We start from the raw sequence: 17,869 nt of genomic DNA, 5'->3' as shown, positions 1-17,869 counted from the left end.
GTGATATCCTTCTTCTTTCCTCCTCTTCTTATTATAATAATAATAATAATGATAATAATAATGATAATAATAATGATAATAATAATAATAATAATAATAATAATAATAATAATAATAATAATAATAATAATAATAATAATAATCTGTTAATCTTTCCATTCAACTAAACATTTTTCTTTTTGATCTGCACTTTCTCCACATAGAGTGCATATCCTTTAATATCTTGCACAATGTTATACTTTTCCAGGGAAATATAATTTTCTCTTTCAAAACGGGTTGCAGTTTTTTTACATGACTATATTACATTCTGTCTGATATAAATATCTTGAATTCTATCCCTAATAACATGGTGATCAAATTCATCAATAAATGCATTTTGATAATCTGTACATTTATGTTTCCCCTGGTGTCAGTATTTTGCCAGATGGAGGATCCTTAATTTCTTTTCTGATATGTTGGACGGTTTTCTCAGGCAATTTACAATACATAGCCGCTCGGTCATCAGCACAGCAATTGGCCACATCAGCAATAACTTTTCTTGATGCACAGTGTGTGGTGAGACCAAGATTCTAAACTGTTTTAATTACTGTCCTTTATAATGCCACACTGTTGAACAGTACACACTTAAAGCTGGATAAACAACAAGGACCATGTGGAAAGTAGCAGCGACCGACTGACTGACTGACTGACTGACTGACTGACTGACTGACTGACTGACTGACTGACTGACTGACTGACTGACTGACTGATGGCTGACATATTTAGGTCTGGAATAGTGAGCAGCACTTGCATACAGTGTAACCTCCTGGCTCCCCCTCTCAGCCTGTTGAACGGACTTCTTTCGGTGTTCGAACAATAGTACCTTTGGCACACACATACCCTTATTTGTATAACCTTTGTATAAACGTTTCGTCTTCTATTATTTTGAAGCGTGTAGTACTGTAAAAGCAATTTTCCATGCAGAATCCTGCTTTGCTTGTGGTTAAACTCCAGGTAATATCTTTGAAGTCATCTGCCATTTGAGAGTAAGAGAACAGTTTAACACTGGGTTTACTGCAGCAGTCAAAATGACAGTTTTCAGTTCTGTTTTCTCTATCACTCTCATTATGCGGTTAGGACAAACAAATCCTTTGGTGGCTTTTAATGATTTTAAGTGTACTTTTCGGCATATAGCTTCAAATACCGTAACTCATTTCTAGTTGGTGAAATGAGGTCATATACCTTCTTTTACTGGACGGTCATTTTGACCGCTACTGCAATAGCTACAGTATATATCAATTTTGTGGCATTCATTTAGATCGGAATATCATTCTAACAAGCTGTAACAGTATATTTTATTACTGTAGTATCAAATATAGTGTATTGGTGTGCTACAATGAGGCAGCTGTTGGCTCTTTTCAAACAATGATTCAAGTACACTGGCAAGAAAATTAGTCAGTATTTGTTCAGTAATGAATGGTGTGCAATTATAACGAGCAGTCAATTGTCGTGCTCAGTTTTTACAAACATTTAAACTAGATTTCCCAATTACTTGTAATTACTCCGAAGAAATAGGTTCTCGTGTAGTCTGCTGGCGGATGCCGAAATTCTGAACCATTTACGTAATATTTCCCCATAACAGTCGAGCGGTCTCAAGGGTCGCGTTTCACCCTCCAAATGGTGATGCACGCACAACAGCAAAACTGTTGATGAAAAAGGTAAGCCTATTTGACATTAGTCATTTTGTATTTATGTAATTCTGTGCACAGTGTAAGTAAATCATGAGGTATCTACGATTCAATGAAAAATTTACCTGCAGGGATCGCCTGTAAACTAACAGATTTGTGCTTGTATCCATTGTGTGCGACAAATTTTGATCTAATTGTGCTATTTGCTACTGACCAGATGAGAACATTACTGTGGATGAACAGCTCTTTCCCATTTATGCAGTATATGACCAATGAACCAGACAAGTTTGGCTGTCTGTGTGGAAGCCAAGTATGTTATAAACGGTTTTCCCTATCTTGCGAAAGCTGAAACGCGACCCACCGATCGGTCTCTAAGTGAACATGTAGTATTGTGTCTTGCTGAGCCTTTCATCAATCATGGAAGAAATATCTCTAGTGATAACTTTTTCACTTCATTGAAACTTGCCAAATCATTGAAGAAAAAGAACACAAGTATTGTAGGCACTCTGACCCATAGTAGGAGAGAAGTTCCTCCTTCTGTGAAGTCCAACGGTGACCCACAATACAGCACAGTAGTGTACAAAAATGAGGATGCAACTCCCACATCCTACCAAGGTAAAAATAACAAGAATCTCCTCATCAGAGGTTTTATTTTCTGCAGTTATTATTGAGCCTAGATATTTGGAAGTTGTAACTCTTTGATATTCCTTCCCATGTATTTCATTGTGGTTCTTCCTCTTGTTCCCTCTGTATCTCCCATCTTCATATACTTTGCTTTATTTATATTCACTTCTAGCCCTAAGTCCTGTGCTTTCTCTTCTAACAAACCATAGTTCTCTTCAAGAGCTCTTTCGTTTTGTGCAATAATTACCACATCATCAGCATATGCTATCACTTGTACTAATCTGTTCAGGATGGTTCTCCCTGGGTTGATGGGTAGTTGGTGAATTAATTTTTCCAGTGCTAAATTGAATAGGAGGGTGGAGAAAACATTCCCCTCTCTCAGCTCTTTTTCCACTAAAAACGCCTCTGACAGGTCCTATTCCACTCTCACCTTGCATACTATTGTTTTCAAGGTCATTTCTGTCAACCTAACCAATTTTTCTTGGGATTCCAAACCCTCTCATAATTTTATAAATTTTGCCTCTATCTAGACCAGGGTCAGCCAACTGGCTGGCGTGTGGTGTAAGAGGGCACGTGTGACGTCGGGGAGCCCATGTGACGTATGAGCGCAGAAGGTGGGGAGGTGCTGTCGTAGAGTGAGACGAAGAGGCTGCCTCGCTTTGTAGTAAACACGTGCAGTGCCATACGTAGTAGGGGTGGTAGTGGTATAGTACAGTACATAAGTATGGATGAACCAGGCACATCACGGTGCAACAAGCTACCTACCCCTCCGATCTTTTTATCTTTATGGGAAGATCTATATTTATTTGTTGAAAATGATAGGAATGCTACAGCTAAATGTTTAGTTTGTAGAAAAGAGCTACAGTATGTAAAAAGATATAATTTACAATGCCACTACAGTTTGTGTCACGCTGCAGATTATGATCGGTATCAAGGCGAGGAAAGGGTACGTGTAATTACAGAACTAAAAGGTAAATTAAATAACCCTGTTAAGCATTCAATCAGTGAGTCAGCAGTTCGACTTAGTTATAAAATTTCATATTTAATTGCAGAGAAACTTAAATCGTTCAGTGATGGTGAATTTGTAAAGGAATGTTTAATTCTAGCAGGTGAGGAGTTTTGTCCAAAAATCATTGAAGAGTTCGAATCTACCAGCTTGTCCTCACACACAATGTTGAGAAGAATTCAAGACCTATCTGATGATGTCCACCTACAATTATCAGAACTGACAAAAAGCTTCCGGGCATACTCCTTAGCAATTGAAGAGAAAACAGATATTTCTGACAGCCCAACTAGCCGTTTTCATACGAGGGGTTGACGAAAATCTTACAATTTGTGAGGAACTACTGGATTTAGTGCCTATGAAGAATATCACGAAAGGCATCGATATTTTCAACTGCATTGTAAGTGTTGTTGAAAATGCGTCCTTGCCATGGAACAAACTAGTTTCTATAGCAACAGAAGGTGCACCTTCTATCGTAGGACACAATTCTGGAGTAGTTGGGCTCATAATACAAAAAATGAAGACTCTCAATATAGCTCACACACTTGTTCCAATTCACTGTATCATACATTTAGAAAATCTATGTGCGAAAAGCATTGAACTGAACAATGTAATGACCACAGTGGTTAGAATTACTAACCTCATAAGATCAAGGGCCTTACGTCATCGGCAATTCAAGGAATTCCTAGCGCAAAGTGACAGTGAACTTGGTGATTTGCCTTATCATTGTGCTGTTCACTGGCTTAGTTGAGGCAAAGTACTCGATGCGTTTTTTTCAACTAAGACAAGATATAGCTACATTTATGGAGCAACAAAACGTGCCAGTCCCCGAACTACAAGATCACAGGTGGATTTGTGACCTCTCATTTCTTGCAGATTTAACAGGTCATTTGAACATTCTGAATGTTTCTCTCCAGGGAAAGGGTTTAATAATTACAGAAATGATTGATAGACTGAAATCGTTCAAATTAAAATTGTGTCTGTGGGAGCGTCAGTTCATGAACAGAACTATTCCGCATTTTCAAAAACTGCTTACAGTATTTGAATGTGTTATGGCTGAGGATATTGATAGGTATGTCAAAATCATAAAAAAAAAAAAAAAAAAACCCACATACATTTATTTGGAATTTGATTCTAGATTTAACAATTTGGAGTGTCTGGAAACTGATTTTCAACTTTTAACCACGCCATATTCAGTTGTTGCAGATAATGTTGATCCAGACCTACAATTCGAGTTAATAGATTTACAGTGTGATAGAGAACTAAGAGATAAATTTGTAAATAAGAAGGATTTGTGTGACTTTTATAGACATTTTTCTCCAAAAAACGGTTTCCCCGATTGCATAGGTTTGCAGCAAGAATGTTGAGGATTTTCTGTTGTACGTATGCCTGTGAAAGACTCTTTTCTATTTTAAAAACAACCAAACCAAAACAGAGAAGCCAGATGTCAGATCACAATTTGAAGTGTGCTCTTAAACTTAGCATTTCACAAACATTAACTCCAAATGTTGAAGAACTAGTCAAAGAAAAAAGACTACAAAAATCAAGGAAACGCACGAGTGGCAGCTGAGTATCAATATCATGAGGTGAAACGTATGTTTTGAGTTTACAGATTACTCTTTGTACAATTTTTGTTGTAAAACTGTACTGTTTGTTACTATTAGCACTCTTTTTACAGTGCATGATATTGTGAAACACAGCAATTTTTTGTTCAATATCGGTTCCGAAGATGCACCGAAAGAAAGAAAACAAGTTTAGTTTGTATATGTAGAAATAAAGTTGCTTTATAACTTTTATGCTACTTCATAACAAAGTTACGTTACAATACTGTAAAATATGTATAGAGAGAAATATGTACTACACATACCGCATTGTACCTGCAGCCCTTGGGCCTCCCCCTACGAATGACGTTGTTTCCCCTTGCCCCTCTAGCCATCACTTCTCAGTTACCGTACTAAATACTTCGTTTTGCTGCCCGAGCAGAGTGTGTGACGTGTTACCCGACATCACACGTACACGCAGTTAGGTCTCTAAATGAAAAAATGAAACTTAGTGGTGCCCCACAGGGCAGTATTCTAGGGCCCTTACTTTTCTGTATTTATATCAATGACATACCATCTGTGACAGGAAATAGCACACATCATCTCTATGCTGACGATCTTCAGATTTATCGTCACTGCAAGACTTCAGACTTAGATGAAACAATACAAGATAGTAACAATGACCTCCGACGACTCAGTATATATGCACAACGAAATTCTCTTATACTAAACTCCACAAAATCTCAGGCAATCATAATTGGAACACGGAAATTACTGAACTGCTCAAACAATATTGCAATCCCGCCTATCCTCCTGAATGGTAACATTATTAACTACAGTAAAAACAGTTAAAAACTCAGCGTAATTTAAAATCAAACACTTCATTGGTCTGATCACACGAAAATCATCTGTAAAGATTTTTGGAGCGCTTCACCCTCTTAAACGGCAAAGGGATGTAATTCCATTTGAGCTCAAGGCCAAACTAATAGACATTGGTTTTCCCTATTCTTGATTATTGTGACGTTCTAGTTGATATGACAAGAGAAGAAACACTTAAACTTCAACGAGCACTGAATTCCTGCCTGCGATTTATTTATAATATCGGGTATGATGTTCATATTACCCCATACTATAAGGCTCTCTCATGGCTGAAGCCTGATAAACGTCGGCAGCTACACATTTTAACGATGGTGTTTACGAGTACTAGCTGAAAGTCAGCCACTGTGTATTTCTTCTAAATTCACCTTTTTATCATCATTTCACAACTTAAATACACGTTCCAGATCCTCACTTTCTATTCCACTGCACCACACAAATAAAATTAATAGATTGTTTGTAGTGACCGGCGCCAGATTATGCAATACCCTGCCAGCTCAGGTCAGAGAAACTAGCTCTTTACAAAGATTTAAGGTCACCTGCCGAGACTAGCTTCTGAGGACAGCTAACTGAATGGCTGAAGTATGAATGTGCGCGCCTAAGGATTAGTCATTATTAAGAGTTTTTACTATTAATTAGTTTTATTATTAACTTAGTAATTTATTTAAATTTGTTCTAATTTCTATTAATTTTTTGTTTGGTGTTAACTATTTTAAATGTCTCAGTATTTTATTTATGATTTTGATTACTATGTGGTTATGTGGAAGAGAGGGCCTTGAGCCTTAACTTCGCCACTGAAAAAAATAAAATAAAAAATAAATAAATAAATAAATAAATAAATAAATAAATAAATAAATAAATAAATTAGCTGACCCTGATCTAGACTGTCATACCTATATAAATAAAAATGAATCACTAAAGGTGTTGCTAAGCGCAAAACTTGGGAATGGCTGGACCAGTTCGGCTAATTCTTTTCTTGAAATATTCATCGAAGTGTGAGTAAGGTTTTTACGAAGAGAAAAATCAGAAAAAATGCCAGGAAAAACGTAAAAACGCCATTTCCCTTTTCATTCAAACTGTTCCTCTCTCTTTCCTTCTCCCACGTTTGCGCTAAGCGCTGTCCTTCTCTAATCCAGTGCGTTTGCCAAATGTCCATAAATCTGAATGTTATCGGTTAAAATGGGTGAATATCGGATACGTACATACATACATACATACATACATACATACATACATACATACATACATAATCATTATAGACTGTTATGCCTTTCAGCGTTCAGTCTGCAAGCCTCTGAGAATTTACTAACGTCGCCACAATCCTCGATTTGCAACTAGTGTTGTGGCCTCATTTAGTTCGATACCTCTTATCTTTAAATCGTTACAAACAGAGTCTAACCATCATCGTCTTGGTCTACCTCTACTTCTCTTGCCCTCCATAGCAGAGTCCATTATTCTCCTAGGTAACCTATCCTCTTCCATTCGCCTCACATGACCCCACCACCGAAGCCTGTTTATGCGTACAGCTTCATCCATCGAGTTCATTCCTATTAGCCTTTATCTCCTCATTCCAAGTACCCTCCTGCCATTGTTCCCACCTGTTTGTACCAGCAATCATTCTTGCTACTTTCATGTCTGTTACTTCTAACTTATGAATAAGATATCCCGAGTCCACCCAGCTTTCACTCCCATAAAGCAATGTTGGTCTGAAAACAGACCGATGTAAAGATAGTTTCAGCTGGGAGCTGACTTATTTCTTACAGAATACTGCTGATCGCAACTGCAAGCTCACTGCATTAGCTTTACTACAACTTGATTCAATCTCACTTACTATATTACCCTCCTGGGAGAACACACAACCTAAATACTTGAAATTATCGACCTGTTCTAGCTTTGTATCACTAATCTGACATTCAATTCTGTTGAATTTCTTACCTACTGACATCAATTTAGTCTTCGAGAGGCTAATTTTCATACCATACTCATTACACCTATTTTCAATTTCCAAGATATTAGACTGCAGGCTTTCGGCACAGTCTGCCATTAAGACCAAGTCATCAGCATAGGCCAAACTGCTTACTACATTTCCACCTAAGTGAATTCCTCCCTGCCATTTTATACCTTTCAGCAGATGATCCATGTAAACTACGAACAACAAAGGTGAAAGATTACAGCCTTGTCTAACCCCTGTAAGTACCCTGAACCAGGAACTCATTCTACCATCAATTCTCACTGAAGCCCAGTTGTCAACATAAATGCTTTTGAATGATTTTAATAATCTACCTTTAATTCCATAGTCCCCCAGTATAGTGAACATCTTTTCCCTCGGTACCCTGTCGTATGCTTTCTCTAGATCTACGAAACATAAACACAACTGCCTATTCCTCTCGTAGCATTTTTCAATTACCTGTTGCATACTGAAAATCTGAACCTGACAGACTCTCTGTGGCCTGAAACCACACTGGTTTTCATCCAACTTCCTCTCAATGACTGATCACACCCTCCCTTCCAAGATGCCAGTGAATACTTTGGCTGGTATACTAATCAGTGAGATACCTCGATAGTTGTTGCAATCCTTCCTGTTCCCTTGCTTATAGATAGATGTAATTACTGCTTTTGTCCAATCTGAAGGTACCTTACCAACACTCCACGCTAATTTTACTAATCTATGAAGCCATTTCATCCCTGCCTTCCCACTATACTTCACCATTTCAGGTCTAATTTCATCTGTTCCTGCTGCCTTATGACAATGGAGGTTATTTACCATCCTTTCCACTTCAAGCATAATTTCACCACCATCATTTTCCTCCTCCCCATGAGTTTGGCTGTTTGCAACACCACCAGGATGATTTCCTTTTACATTGAGAAGATGTTCAAAATATTCCCTCCAACTCTCCAGTGATTCCCTGGGATCTATTATGAGTTCATCTGAATTACTCAAAACACAGTTCATTTCCTTTTTCCCTCCCTTCCTAAGATTCTTTATTACTGTCCAGAAAGGTTTCCCTGCTGTTTGACCTAGCCTTTCCAGGTTATTACCAAAATCTTCCCATGACTTCTTTTAGGATTCAACAACTATTTGTTTCGCTCTGTTTCTTTCATCTATGTAAAAATCCCTGTCTGCCTCGGCCCTTGTATGGAGCCATTTCTGATAAGCCTTTTTACGTTTACAGGCTGCTCTCACTTCATCATTCCACCAAGATGTTCGCCTTTTCCCATCTTTACACACAGTTGTTCCTAGGCATTCCCTTGCTGTTTCTACTACAGCATCACTGTATGCCACCCATTCACTTTCTATATCCTGAACCTGCTTACTGTCTACTGTTCGAAACTTCTCGCTAATCTTATCCATGTACTTCTGTCTAATTTCGTCGTCCTGGAGATGTTCTACGCTTATTCGTTTGCAGACAGATTTCACTTTCTTTACCCTAGGCCTAGAGATTCTTAGTTCACTGCAGATCAGATAGTGGTCTGTATCATCGAATAATCCACGAAAAACTCGTACATTCCTAACAGATTTCCTGAATTCAAAGTCTGTTAAGATATAGTCTATAATGGATCTGGTACCCCTAGCCTCCCATGTGTAGCGGTGAATAGCCTTATGCTTGAAGAATGTATTCGTAACAGCTAAACCCATACTAGCACAGAAGTCCAGCAAATGCTTCCCATTCCCATTTGCTTTCATATCTTCTCCACATTTACCAATCACCCTTTCGTATCTTTCAGTTCTATGCCCAACTCTCGCATTGAAATCGCCCATTACCACTATTCTATCCTTGCTGTTGACGCTGACCACGATGTCACTCAATGCTTCATAAAACTTGTCAACTTCATCCTCATCTGTACCCTCACATGGTGAATACACGGACACAATTCTTGTCCTAATTCCTCAAACTGACAAATCTACCCACATCATTCGCTCATTTACGTGCCTAACAGAAACAATGTTGCATTCAATAGTATTCGTGATAAAGAGCCCTATCCCAGACTCTGCCTTTCCCTTTCTAACACCCGTCAAGTACACTTTATAATCTCGGATAATATAGGATTATGTACAAAATTTCAAGTCGCATTTGATGCCGTTAAATACAAAATGGTTTATGAAATAATTGAGATGAAAATGTTAATATAATGGAATGTTACCTCAAATGCAAAATCTTCATTGCATAGAACTTATGTCATAACTCCTATTTTATATTCACTAATTTGTAATTTTTTCACTGCTGGTAAAGCAGCATTTCAGATCGACGTAGATAAGTTTGTTTTTAAATTTAAATGATAAGAATAAGCACTATTTGTGTTTCTTTTAAGTCATGTTCAGAGATTTTTGTGTACAGGCAGTAAAGTCAGTCGCTGGCCAGCTACTTTGGTATTGATTTTCATGGGGGGTCAAAGTGAGCAAATGGTCTTCAGATATGGAAGTTATTTTAAAAACAAACCTCAAGTTCTTATCTTGCTTAGTTCGCACTTTGTGACAGGAAGAATGTCACCTTGGGTTTTGGTTTCGCGCGTGACTCGGCTGCCTCGACTGCCAGTACGGTTCTCCCAAACATATGCTCTCCAGACAGTCGCATGCAGTGTTGTGTTTTGTTATAGTTAGAGACCTTCGTCTACCCTGACTGTTTTAAAATCTTTGCTTCTCAACAAACGCTTCTTAGCAAACAAGTTCATTGATTTCTTTGGTTGATTGATTTATTTTGTGTGTGCTTCCATATACAGTATACTCATTTCAAGACTCATGCCGCCTATAAGACGCGGGCGGAACAACTTTGGTCGAAGAACTCTAAATGCTACAAGCCAAGCTAATTTTCAGTCTAATCGAACTGTACAACAATGTGAAGAGCGAAATGCAACTGAAAGGATTCGAATATCACAAACCCGTGCAGCGCGTCGTTCAGCTAATTATCTTTCAAGATTGAATCGAGCTGCTTTCAGTTACGATGTTTCAATTGACTACAGTGCCTACCAATGCGTTGCTATTGGATCTATGAACTCATTTTGCCAAAATTGTAAGGCATTGAAATACAAAAATGAAGCTGCTGGATTGAGTTGCGCAAATGGCAAAGTGAAATTAGTGCCATCGATTCCACCACCAGATCCATTGTACTTATTGGTTTCAGGAACAGCAACTGATTCCATACATTTCCTTACAAATATCCAAAAATATAACTGCTTTCAAATGACTTCATTTGGGGCAACAAATGTACTTTGGGACAATTTCATGCTAACTTTCAAGGTAACATATAACAAACAGACTTATCCCCCACATTGCTTTCTTTTAACATATAATAACGAACAGACTTATCCCCCATATTGATTTGCTTATTTTATTTTATTGTTTTTATGACAAAAATAATAAACCTGTCCTTAATTTACAGATAAAAGTCCAAATATATCACAGAGCAGGTTTGCTGTTGCCGGTGTTAGATGGCGACTACAAATTCCTGCAAATTTATTTCATGGGCAGTTCAGTACAAGAAATTGATCTGCGTTGTGCACATAACAGTTCAATGAATAGGTTTATTGAAGAACAATTACAAACTTCCTTTCATCAACATAATCAGTTGATTACATTGTTCAAAACTGCACTGGATCTCATGCCATCTGATAATCACAAAATTGTAACCAGAGCTGATAAAACTCCTGTTGGGCAACATGCAAGACGTTTCAATGCGCCAACAATTGATGAAGTAGCCATTGATATAGTTACAGAAAATTTGGAAGCTCGTGATATTGTTTTACATCGCCAGAATGTCAGTTACAGTGTGTGTATGAAACACACCGCTCATGCGATGCGCTAAAATAATCCCATCATATTTTGGCAAGGTGAAGATGGTTTCAAGATGATGTCGTCAACTATCCACTCGAATTTTTGAACTCGCTGGATTTGCCAAGGTTGCTGCCTCACATTCTTCAATTAAAGGTCGGATCAGTGGTCATAATGTTGCAAAATATCAATCAACCGCGTCTTTGCAATGGCACAATGCTAGCGGTGAAAACATTACTGAACAATGTGATCGAAGCAACCATTCTAACGGGGAAGTTTAAAGGAGAAGACGTTTTGATACCATGCATCCCTATGATTCCGACTGACGTACCATTTCAATTAAAATGACTGCAGTTTCCAGTGCGGCTCGCTTTTGCAATGACCATAAATAAATCCCAGGGACAGATATTGAGTCTTTGTGGAATTAATCTTGAAAACCCATGTTTCTCGCATGGCCACTTGTATGTTGCCTGTTCCCGTGTTGGAAAACCATCAACTTTGTTCGTATACATGCCAGGTAATCAAACAAAAAATATCGTGTACATTAAAGCTTTACAATGAAATTTTCTTTCTTTCTTAATCTGCTTACCCTCCAGGGTTGGTTTTTGTCCTCGCACTCAGCGATGGATCCCACCTCTACCGTCTCGAGGGCAGTGACCTGGAGCGTGAGACATTGGGTCGGGGATACAACTAGGGAGGATGACCAGCACCTCGCCCAGGCGGCCTCACCTGCTATGCTGAACAGGGGCCTTGGTGGGGTATGGGAAGATTGAAAAGGATAGACAAGGAAGAGGGAAGGAAGCGGCCGTGGCCTTAAGTGAGGTGCCATCCCAGCATTTGCCTGGAGAAGTGGGAAACCACGGAAAACCACTTCCAGGATGGCTGAGGTGGGAATCGAACCCACCTCTACTCAGTTGACCTCCTGAGGCTGAGTGGACCCCGTTCCAGCCCTCGTACCCCCTTTCAAATTTCGTGGCATTGCCGGGAATCAAACCTGGGCCTCCGGGGATGGCAGCCAATAACACTAACTACTACACCAGAGAGGCGGACATCAGTGTTTTCTATGACAGTTATTTCCTAAGAAGAAAGAGGAGTATGTTTTGCCACATTATCTTCACGCCATCAACTTATCAAATTACTTGATTTGCAACGGGGGATAATTATGGCTCTGTGAGGGATTTGAAGACTTGCTGAACAGTTCCCATCTGTTCGTGGCTGTAACAGCCAATCAGGGTTATTTCTGGGTAGTAATATGCTGTGAGCATTTCCTTATTCACAATCAAGATATTAATATTGCAGGTAATTAAAACATGTTTTTCCAGTTGTTTGTTACTAACTTTTGGTAGCAGTAGAAAATTAACTCATTTGATGTTGATAATGTAGTCATTTGCCTTATTCTTATTTTTGTGTGCAGTACAGATTCAATTTCAGTTCGTTCCATTGTCATTTATTTTTGACAGAACGACGTCTGTCAGGTCAGCTAGTGCCTGTATAAAATCAACATACAGCTGGTGCAGCTGCTTATCATACTCATAAAATTTCTCCAGTAATTGTCGCAATATAAAAATCTGATCCAGTGTAGAGCAATTTTTAAATTAATTATTTTTTTAAACCTGCTTTGTAATCCCCTAGTATCCTTTCCATCCATAGTTCCAGTCATGAGGCTAATATCTTACTGAAAACCTTGTATGTTCCATCCGGCAATGTAATCCCTCGGTAACTTCCACATACTGCCTTATCTCCTTTCTTACGTATTTGACATATTATGCCCACTATCCAATCCTTGGGCATTTTCTCCTTCATCCAAACCTCCTTTACCAACTCATGAACAGACTTCTCTACTCCTTCTCCCCCACATCTCAACAGTTCTGTCTCCATCTCATCTTCACCTGGTACTTTGTTGTTCTTTAATGCTTTAATTGCTATCCTGACCTCTTCTAAATCTCACTGCTCTATTAAATCTTCATTTGATTCTCTTTCTTCCCCATCACTGATGTTTTTCTCTTCTCTATCATTCTCATTATTTCCATCGAGTTTGTTTGTCCAACCCACGTCCCGTTTCTCTACGGGGTCGGGTATGAGATGAGGTGAGATTAATATGTCGAGGCAGATTTTTATGACCAGATGCCCTTTCTGAAGTCGACCTCATGAGAGGAGTTAATGAGATGAAATGAATGACATGATATATGGCACTAGGAAGGGCGAGGGAGAAACATGCTGCCGGCACGTACCTTACTGTCAAATAGCACCAAGGGGTCTGCCCAACGGTTAACGTTCCCATCCAATGGACTATTCACAATCCACAGCGTCTTATACCCTCACTCCATATGAGCACTGGCAGAGAGGTTTGGAATTTAATCCAGGATTTTGGCATGCAATCTAGTGATAAGAAATCATATACCACCACCGTTTAGACTTCAACACCTTAACGATCATGATCACCAGGCTCTTTTCTTTTTTTTTTTTTTTAAATCTACATATCTTATATTTATTTATTTATTTATTTATTTATTTTGGCGTATAGAGGGTACACTACGTCAATCAATAGCAACAATGAGGGGGGGGGGCAATGGGGCGCAAGTTGCCTCCACACTTTGTGGAGAAAAGTAAATTTTTATTCAGTTTTAGCTGCCTGAAACTGGGAATTATTTTAAAATACTATTTGTATAAACCCTGTTATCTTTCCAGCTAATTCTTTCCTGTAATTTATTAAATTATTCAGAAAAATAGTTAGCAGAAACATATGCAAAATGCTGTTCGTCGCGACTAACCGAATTCTACAGCGCCACAGCAAATAGCAGAGACCTGCGGAGCAAAGTGTAGCATGTTCTGCGACGAAGGGTAGCAGGGCTGTTTTTGTCAAGGTCGCACGCTTGCTGTGCGCAGTCATCAGTCTGGCACACTCACTCAGTGTGTCTGTGTAGTTCTATCCAGTGTCTGTTACCTTGTTAGTGTGTAGTCAAATACTAAATTACTTTTTAATTGTATAATCATGCCATACATCTATTTAATTATAATACATGCATAAATATTGTTCCTTTGATGAAAGTTTTATTGTATAGTACTATTACTACCGCAACCTTAACGTCTCTCTAGAAATTAGCTCAGAGAGCATGAAAAAACATTTTATAGTAATTTTTTGTTCATTTTTATGCCTACTTCCCCTCCCCCCCCCCCCCCATATCCCTTGGAACTGGGTCTTTGTTGTCCATACAATTTTTTGCCCCCCCCTCCCACTTTTAATTCCAAAATGCCACTGCTGACCTCAATCCTGTAGATGGTGCATCACGCTCAATGAACATGGATTACTATGTATCGCATATATTACAAGCTGCCATTTCCTCATATATTAATACATTTTTGTGGCAATAATATGTTTGCAAATTTCCTTAGAAACAAGTCCAATATATCAAGCTTCCAAAACTGAACCATAATATTATTTCCAGTTATTCAGAGCGGTTCCTTCATGATATAGCCTGCAGGCTGTATCGAGGCTTTCATCGACCGGAGCGTCCACATGCTTGTCCCATAAAATCTAAATACGCCCTTAAATAGCTACATAAAATGTTCCCCTCTCACCTTATATCAGAAGCAATCATAAATAACATGTTCAATTTAACATAATTTTAACATATGAACAGGCTTGAGTTCTTGTTTGTTATGCTTAATTTCAATAATCATTCAGTAGCTATAAATTAATCCATTCCTTTTGGTAATAACCTGTGAATGTTATTGTTATACAAGAACATGAATTCCCCAGGGGCTTTTAACTTGGGAGCGTGGGTTGGTGACCACGGGGTCCTTTTGTGTCCTGGCATTGTTTCCACTTGTGAAAGGCTCCTCACTTTCATCTGTCCTATCTGACCTCCATTGGTCAACTCTTGGTCTCTTCTGACCGTGACGATATTAGGTTCGCTAGGCCTCTTCACACTCTTCATGGCCTGTTCTTTTCTTTGGCTGATATCTTAATTTTTTGATGTGTCAGACCCCTTCCATTCTTTCTTTCTGATTAGTGTTATATTGTGTCGTGACCTACCTGTCCTGAGAGACGTTCTCGTAGGTTGGTCACCAGGCCGTTGGAAGTTGAAGTATTACCTGTCCTGCCGAGCGGAATGTAGGGAGGTAAATTGTAGGTATGACTCGTCCTGCAACTCCTGAAATAAAAGATGAAATTATTTACCTGTCCTTTAATACTGAGGACACTAAAACTACTATGTACAGTATATTTACAGGTCTGAATGTAATGATCTAAAGAGAGAGAGAGAGCTTGTTCCACGCGCCTACTGTTCTACTACGCGTCTATTTTAATCTTGCCCTACGGCACTTGGGCTATGCCCGAACAGAATCTCGTTCTGACAAGTACGAACTACTGGCTGGAAGAAAGCCCCGCGCCATCTTGGCCAGGGGTTATATCTCCGCTCCTAAACTCAAAGTTCTATCCCTACCTCCTACCAAGGGGTTGGGTCTTACGGGCATTACCAAATTGTTCATCCAGTCACTAGCGCCTTCAAGTGGCTATTCTTAATAGTTGTCACAGTAAGTGCTGCTACCTAGGCACTACTGTCTTCTGTCTTACTTTGTCCTCATCTTTCCTTGTTTCCTAAGTGCATCTGTACTGACCCTGAATGGCCTTGCACTTGGCTTTGTTCCTTTGTCGGTTTATCGGCGGGCCGCCTGGCTCGCTGGCATACGAGCTCTGTTTGTCGATACACAGTAAATAACTTGTTGTGATCAACAAGTCTCCGCTCTTAGTCAACTCTTGTGTAAGCGCACTTCGCAAGCTCTCTCCACTACATGTAACTTCTTGAAATGTTTCCCTTTTCTTACAGTAACTAAATCTGCCTATAATTATTATTCCATTGCCTTAATGCTACAAGGTGTCTCCTATTTTTGATTATCTTTCTAACACTAATTAATCTCCTCTGACACCTTGAGCTCAAGACTCGGCTGCGAACCCCGGCTGCCTTCCACCTGGCAGTCCGCCGGTTCGAGTCCGTGGGAGGTCGGTACACGACAATTGAGGATGGTTGCCTGATTGCACTTCCTTCTAAAACAATAGTCACCATCACAAAAACATCAAAGTAATTAACATTGTCACTTTCTTCTTCCATTCTTTTGCTGGTAGACCTACAACTATTCAAGATCTACAGGAAAGATTATATGTAAGGTTGGTAGTATTTTTTGGATTTATAAATCTAAAATTTAGTATTTTGTAGCATTTATACATTTTTGAATGAGCTTTTTATAGTGCTCTGAAGAAAGACAGAAAATAGTTCATTCATCAGAAGGTATAACATTAACGTGAAACTACAGAGCTCGATAGCTGCAGTCGCTTAAGTGCCGCCAGTATCCAGTAATCGGGAGATAGTGGGTTTGAGCCCCACTGTCGGAAGCCCTGAAGATGGCTTTACGTGGTTTCCCATTTTCACACCAGGCAAATGCCGGGGCTGTACCTTAATTAAGGCCACGGCCACTTCCTTCCACTTCCTAGATCTTTCCTATCCCATCGTCACCATAAGACATATGTGTCGGTGCGACGTCAAGCAAATAGGAAAAAAAAAAAAAAAAAAAAAAAAAAAAAAAAAATTAACGTGAAACTAAAAATTGCCTTTGCATGGAGCTAACAGTAAAAGAAGAATGAATCAAGTGTAGAAGAACTGCACATTCATTTTAAATTGATGTAGACTAAAGTATAACACAGAAAAAAGCAAATTTATAATTGACTAGCACATGTACCCATGCTTTTGCTACAGTATTCTATATTGTACATGGATTTCTATGTAATTACTATACACACAGTGAGAAATATTAAATTGCATGTCTCTTAGCATTATATGAGAAAAACCAGTGGGACGACAGCATACATTGCTTCTGACGTACGGTGCACGTTGGGAAGTTTTGATAATGGCAGGGAATGTTTCTTACTGCAGTTCGCAATCAAATTCGGGAATTTCTACTATAAGGGCAGGATCACTAGCCTAATGCCTTTCACAATGGAGATGGGGAGTTTTCATTATAAAGAGAGAAAAATACCACAGAGTGGCAGCTTGGCATCTCTCTTGCCTTCTATCCAACGAATAATCATGCGTTTACAGGAATGACGACAAAAACGGCGTATTACTTCCCTGCTAGTAAACAGCCAGAGACGTTGCCATAGTAACCGGTAGGTTTATTGTCGGTACTCAATGCAGAGCATGAAACCCACAGAAAATAGTTATTTTCTCAGTCATTTGAAGAGTAAGTGAAATTATGTACATGACAAAAGTTGTCTAAAATGGAGGTATGTTTCACATATAGTCTACAGATTTTACAGAAAAGCAATAGTATAAGAGAAAATTAAAAAGACCTGTTCTGGTCTTCCTATAAACCCCCAGTCTGTTCTATGAATTTT

General features: G+C 38.9%; 1 protein-coding gene across 1 annotated transcript in view; it reads left to right on the top strand.

The window, feature by feature from the left end:
- LOC136863266 (uncharacterized) overlaps positions 1-17,869 on the top strand; it is a 326,298-nt gene that overhangs the window by 263,885 nt on the left and 44,544 nt on the right. The window lies entirely within an intron of this gene.

Source organism: Anabrus simplex, chromosome 2, assembly GCF_040414725.1.
Source record: "Anabrus simplex isolate iqAnaSimp1 chromosome 2, ASM4041472v1, whole genome shotgun sequence".
In the NCBI taxonomy this organism is placed as follows: Eukaryota; Metazoa; Arthropoda; class Insecta; order Orthoptera; family Tettigoniidae; genus Anabrus; species Anabrus simplex.
Note: the sequence above shows the minus strand (reverse complement) of the source record. Positions and strands in the feature narration are given on the sequence as shown.